The sequence below is a fragment of the Pipistrellus kuhlii genome, unplaced genomic scaffold (assembly GCF_014108245.1).
Source record: "Pipistrellus kuhlii isolate mPipKuh1 unplaced genomic scaffold, mPipKuh1.p scaffold_m20_p_1, whole genome shotgun sequence".
NCBI lineage: Eukaryota > Metazoa > Chordata > Mammalia > Chiroptera > Vespertilionidae > Pipistrellus > Pipistrellus kuhlii.
The window spans coordinates 70,730,552-70,737,140 of record NW_023425404.1 but is presented as its reverse complement, the minus strand read 5'-3'; the positions used below and the strand labels follow the sequence as shown (position 1 = coordinate 70,737,140).

Genomic DNA, 6,589 nt, shown 5'->3' with positions numbered 1-6,589 from the left:
GGCAGGGTGATCCATTGGGGGGGCTCTGCAATCACCCCACAGAGGGAGGCCCAGGCCACCCGCTGCAGGGCAATCAATCGATGGAAGGACTCCACAATATTAAAATGAGTAAAGCAGGTAGTCAGCAAAGCCCTATTGTCATTTTGAGCCAAAAACAGATGTATCTGGACTTGAAGCAGCCAATGAGCTACACCTCTCTGGTAAAAGTATACCTGGTTTTGTTAGGTGAACTTCCAAATATTAAAAGATAAATACAAAATTAAAAAGCATGCCTCTCTCATACAGATGAAAAACAAGCATGTGTTAAAAATATTACTGCCTGTTTTAATCAGTGAAGGGGCACGGCAGATGTTGTAATCAGTGCCAAGGAGAAATGGAAAACCACAAACTTCTATGAAGTAAGCAGTGTTTTCCAATGTGTGGTACGTGTACCCCCAGGGGTACGGGAAGAGTTTGGTGGGGGTACGTGTTGCACCGGAGTTTGGTGGGGATATGCACTGCACCGTGCTTAGCTGCACCTAATTCTACATTCTCATGAGTACGAGGGGTACTCAGCGTTACGAAAATTATAGAAGGGGTACACATATGTCAAAAGTTTGGGAAACACTGATAGTAAAGGAATGTTGAAATGAATGTGCAAATGGAAGCAAAACTAACTTCTTCCACAGTGATAGAGGGAAATCAACTTGGCAAATTCAGAATACAGTGCTCTAGCATATTTTAGTTTATAAGGTTACCTAGCAGAGCCTTGAATAAATAAAACCCAGCAGCGGTGAGTTCCGTAAGATCCTTGAAGCTCTTCCTATGTGGGACATTTGGAAGTCCTGGGGAGTCAACGGGTGCAACCTGAGGAAAGGGGTTATGGCTACAAAAGGAAGGGAATAGCAAAGGAAGGGGCCTCCTGGGGGATTTGGGTAAGCTTCATCTAACGGACAGTGTGTCCCATGGAAAAAACAGCGCTCAAGCGGGAAGAAGGAAGGCTGTGACAAGCCTGGAGCAGATTGGTGAAGACTGAGCTCACAGGAGAGAAAGACAGAAAAACAATTCCGTCAGAACTTTCAGGGTGGGCCTGGACACTGGGAGTGTTAAAAGCTTTCCAGGAGATTGCACCCTGAAGCCCGGTTGTAGCCTGTTCCCCAGTTGGAGTGAACCAATTTTGTACCAGGTGAAGTGGGGTCATTGATGCCATGGTTCTGAGTGACTCACCTGTTCCCTGTTCAAGAGGATGTGAAAATTCGGGTTGTGTCTTCTTCTTAATTAGAGCAAAATTCCTGAAGAGGAAATGACTTGTGGTAATTGCCTGTTTCACTTGAGTCATATCACTGAATGTTCCCTTTATGTGAATTTAAAAGAAAAGAAAAAAAAAAGGTAGACCTTCCACTTATCAGTGTGTGCTATTCTGTTGCTGCAGTCAAATGAGCAGAACTCAGAAATGTTGTAAAACGGCAGGCTTGACATCATCTTTGTTCTTTCCCTTGTAATATATTGCACACAGTATGACCTAATAATACCACAAGGTGCAGTGTAATGAACAATGCATTTAGTCCCCAAAGGATTACTCACACTTGGCCTCAGTTCCCTTCTCTGGAAAAATCTCGTTGGATCTAAAATGTCATTGTTTTTAAGATGCACCACGGTTTTATATACTACTAAGAAAAAACAGATAATTACTCCACTGCTAATGTAAATAGTTGGAATTATTATGACAACATTTCTTGGTAACAGAGTCCAAATGTTCCAGAATATTTTTTAAATATTGTTAAAAAATCAGATATTAAAAAAATTAGATAAGCTAAGAAAAATCCTTTAAATCAATCTTGCCTAGAGTCAATTGTCAACAATGCTTATTAAAACTCTTCTCATTTGAGTCCAATCTTAACTTAAAATACAAAAGATTAACTGAAAAGCCAACTAACATAACTTCTGCATATGACTTCCAAATGAATTCATACATTATCTCCCTCTAAAAAATGACTGGAGATTTACATATAATTAAGCAATGACAAAACCAAGAGTTGTTTTTGTCAAAGTGCAAATGTGTAATCCTAAATATTGTTAGGTTTAGCAGAAGTCAATCATGTTTTAATGATGCAAATGTGTGGTGTGAAGACAAGAGCTTAGTGACAAAGGCATAAAGTGAGCTGGGTAAATGTGTTCAGTTAGTGAAGTATGCGACGTATGTGGGGGGGGGTGCATATTGGGGGAAGAAGAAACAGGAGGATAACACTGTAAGGCAACACAAGCGAAGGAGGGTAGGAGGCAGACAACTGTGCAATAGCAAGGGGAGAACAGAATAAGGAAACCAAAGATGTTAAATTTTAATGCCTCTAGCACATTGTCCTAGAATCTAGGACCTAGATGGGGTTTTCAATAAATGTACACTGAGTGGCCAGATTATTATGATCTCTGAACACATAATAATCTATATATATATGTTTTAGAGGCCCGGTGCATGAGTTCGTGCATGGGTGGGGTCTGGCCAGGGGGAGGAGACATGAACCGTTGGCCGGCCTGCCTGCAGGCAGAACTCCTGATTGAGAGGACAATTTGTATATTAACTTTTTATTATATAGGATAAATACTGAATGGCCAGATTATTATGTGTTCAAATATCATAATAATCAGTGTACATAGCCTGACAAGACAACAGTCAGAAAATATCCGGAAAAGAAACAGCAGCCTATATTCGGAGATGAGGGCAGGTGGAGCTATTTTCTTATCCAATTTGATTGGACACAAATGAACGCAGCTGAGGGAGAGCCCCGGTGAGGGGGGTGCTGGGTGGACAGCCTGCACTCCGGGCCAACACGAAGTGGCTCCAGAAGAACCTCTTGGCGGGAAGGAGACAGAGGTTAGCTCCTGGAACCAAACTATGATCCAGAGACTCAAACCCCATCAGCACTCTTCCCTCCTTTCTTTCCCTGGTTTTATTTTCTCGGTTTTCTTCCTTGGGGCACAGAACTTGCACAGCAGGTGCCTTTAGTCAGCATCCTTAACGCACACGAGCTAAAGGCTTAAAAGCAGCCAGTTCCCCCTGCGCCGTCCATGGGTGTGTATCCTAGATGTGAGGGCGATCTGGCTGCGACATCTGTGACCCCATTGATCGCCAGGGTTGATTCGGCTGATCTGGCTGGCTAGGCGGGTGTCCCCCTCCTCCCTCACCGATCCAAGTGCGTCCCTCCCGAAGCTGCGCACTCGGTCGAAGAGGACGACTTTCCCCCAAGAGGAGAGGACCGGTCTTCGGTCAAGGGTATACGAGTAGCTGCGCTCCCCTGCTAGAACCTCCAAACAAGCTCTCAAGGTCCATCGGTGTGTCTCCTAAGCTCATGGAGTGAAACTCTTCTGAGAAACTTTATAATGGGGGGAGGGGGGGAGACAGCGGTGACCCCCCTGGGCCCCCAGGGCCAGCAGGACACCCGGTCCCGCTGGGACGCCCTGGAGCCCGCGCCCGGCATGGCCCGCAGGCTCACCGCACTGGTCCAGCCTCCAATGGGCGTGTGGACCTGTGGCCTCCCAAGGAACCTGTGAGATGGAGAAGTTAAACCACATTATCAGTAAGAAATGGGCCAAATGCAGGAACTGTGACGCTCCGCAGGACAAATACCCAGTTTCCCGCCAGAGAGATGGGGCGGGTGACGCTGGAGAGTGAGACCTAAGAGGCGAAGTGACCAAATACAATGCGGCCGGCGGGGCTTGGCTCCCGGGAAACCAACAAGAAAAGGCATCTTTGAAACAAAGACTTTAGGACGCACAGGGAATAGTAGGGGGTATTAAGGCATTACCTTCACTTTTCAAGGTGTGACATTGGCTGAGTAATGACTTCTTGTTTAAAGACATTCATCAGAGGATACCTAAGTGGGGAACAACTTGCTTAGAAAGGACGGCGTGGTCCTGGCCCAGCCCGCCTCGCCCCGCGGGCGCCTCAGGGACCGAGCCTCCCCCGCCCGCCGGGCCCTCAAAGGCGCGGGCGCTGAGGCTTGGGCCGTGCTCGCCGCCGCCCGCTGGCTTCGCCGACCCAGCGCCGGGGCCTGACCACTCACAGCCCCGCCTCGCGCTCATTACCCAAGCTGCCCCGGGCGCTCATTTGCATGGCCCGCGCCACAGGTAAACCCCGCAGCTCCATCTCAGCCCAACTAGCATAGCAACCAACACGCGAGCCTCGTGAAGGGATCCTGGGGCATCAATATTCCCCTCACCGTCACGAGGTCACCGCGAAAGGATGCGACTCCATGACTTTACAGTCACCGTAATTGTAAAAGACAGAGCGTTCCGGCCCTTAAATACCGCGCGGGCGGAGGCTGTATCGTGCTCGCTTCGGCAGCACATATACTAAAATTGGAACGATACAGAGAAGATTAGCATGGCCCCTGCGCAAGGATGACACGCAAATTCGTGAAGCGTTCCATATTTTGAAACCAGTTCTGGTGGGCTGCAGGATTAGGGCTTTGGATACCTGCTCGGGCTTACTCTCCCACATATCTTTTCCTCTCTGAGGGGCTAGCATGTAAGGCACTCTGAAATGAAAGCAATTCTGAGGTACTTGCAGCCCGGTATTTGTGCTAGTATGCTAATTTGCGTTTCCTTCATAAATCTGACTTTATGAATTCCATTTATTTATGGTTTGTCTCCCTCAACAACACAAACACAGAGGCCCAGGTAGGTGGGTAGTTGTCCTCTAGAATGCAAGAGATCACGTAAGTTTTTCGGTGAATTCTTATCAAATCATTTCTGATTTATTGTTACTAAATTATTGTGAAATAATGAGTCCTTACTAAAAAAAGTAAGCAACATTGGTGTTCATTTGTTGTGTCTAGTTTGTGACACTGTTCAGCCGCTTTAGACCTGAACCAAAAGCCAGCCCTGTCTCAGACTGCGAGCTGCACAAAGGCTGAGACTGTTGTCACAGGGTGGTCACAGCGGATGAGGGCAATGTTGGCCGGTGCCCATGGACCCTGGAGTTTCAGGGCCAACTGGAAACCGGCTGGAAGCAGCAAGTTCATTTGGATCTGCTTTTACAAGTATTTCTGAGACCGGTTTTATGGGCCTGTTTTCACTGGCCTTTAAGGAGCTCTCAGAAATGACGGTTTGCCTAAAACGGACGGAATCCGTGATGGGAAATTAGATCAGAAAGTTCACTGCCCAAACACTCATAAGCAAGTACCAGGATCCTTTGGTAACGAAAATGTAACTTGGTGGTCACGAATATAGGCAGAAGGCGGTTGAGGAATGCCAGCCCCTCAGAGAGGAAAAGATATGTGGGAGAGTAAGCCCGAGCAGGTATCCAAAGCCCTAATCCTGCAGCCCACCAGAGCTGGTTTCAAAATATGGAACGCTTCACGAATTTGCGTGTCATCCTTGCGCAGGGGCCATGCTAATCTTCTCTGTATCGTTCCAATTTTAGTATATGTGCTGCCGAAGCGAGCACGCTACAACCTCCGCCCGCGCGGTATTTAAGGGCCGGAGCGCTCTGTCTTTTACAGTTACGGTGACTGTAAAGTCACGGAGTCGCATCCTTTCGCGGTGACCTCGTGACGGTGAGGGGAATATTGATGCCCCAGGATCCCTTCACGAGGCTCGCGTGTTGGTTGCTATGCTAGTTGGGCTGCGACGGAGCTGTGGGGTTTACCTGTGGCGCGGGCCATGCAAATGAGCGCCCGGGGCAGCTTGGGTAATGAGCGCGAGGTGGGGCTGTGAGAGGTGAGGCCCTGGCGCTGGGTCCGCGGAGCAGGCGGGCGGCGAGCACGGCCCACGCCTCAGCGCGCAGTGCTCCCGAGGTCCGGGGGGAGGCGGCCCCAGCGTCCAGCCTGGAGCAGGCGGCCTGCCTGGTGGGCAGCATGGGGTCGAATACGGGTCCTCTCAATGACACATGGGAGGTCTGATGGCAGTTTCACCCACGACACAGGGACCTGGTGCCAGTTGCAAAAGGCGTTGTTGACCTGAGCCCGGCGTCCAGCCCTCCGTGAAATTCCTCCCACCCCCTCGCCCACTCACTTCTGCACGGCGAGCAGCTCGCGCAGGTCCCCGGGCTCAGCAACCTCCGCCCAGAGCGCGGACCTGAGGCCGTTCAGCCCGGACGCCGGGGCGGAGGAGCCGGAGGGTGGCCACGCCCCTCACAGGTGTTTCCCCGGGAAACCCGGGAGCCAGGCTCCCAGCCAAAGAGCACGCCGCGGCCCCCCTCTGGGGCCGGAGAGGTGGACTCCAGGAATTACACTGTTAGGATTGAACTGGGGAATCACTCCTGTAGTTCCTTATGCCTCCCCTCACTCTGCCCTATTAGACACATGCAGAACAGACCAGCGGGAAGGAAATACCGCAGTTAGTGTTCAGGATTCTGATTTTATTGCAAAAACTATATTGCTCAAGGAACAGGCTTGCCCGTTGCGAAATGAGGCCCAAAGGTGAAAGAAATGAGGGTCAGAGGTGGTATTGAGGTGGTGCACCACTCCAAGTATTGGGAGTAAAGTGGAAAGCATAGATTTGCCTGAGTTATGATGGCACCCTTAACAAGGAACACAGTATATGTATAGAATAAGTGGAGTTTTGCTTTTTTTTTTTCCCCCCTCCTTCTTTTGGTCGTCCTGTTTCTCTC

General features: G+C 49.3%; 2 non-coding genes across 2 annotated transcripts; one reads left to right on the top strand and one right to left on the bottom strand.

Annotated features, from left to right (window-relative positions):
- Positions 1–4,305: 4,305 nt before the first annotated feature.
- On the top strand, positions 4,306–4,412 carry LOC118709775. Its single transcript, XR_004985131.1, has one exon. It is a non-coding gene; the product is annotated as a U6 spliceosomal RNA (small nuclear RNA).
- Positions 4,413–5,318: 906 nt separating this feature from the next.
- Positions 5,319–5,425, bottom strand: LOC118709774. The gene has a single exon (XR_004985129.1). It is a non-coding gene; the product is annotated as a U6 spliceosomal RNA (small nuclear RNA).
- Positions 5,426–6,589: the final 1,164 nt, after the last annotated feature.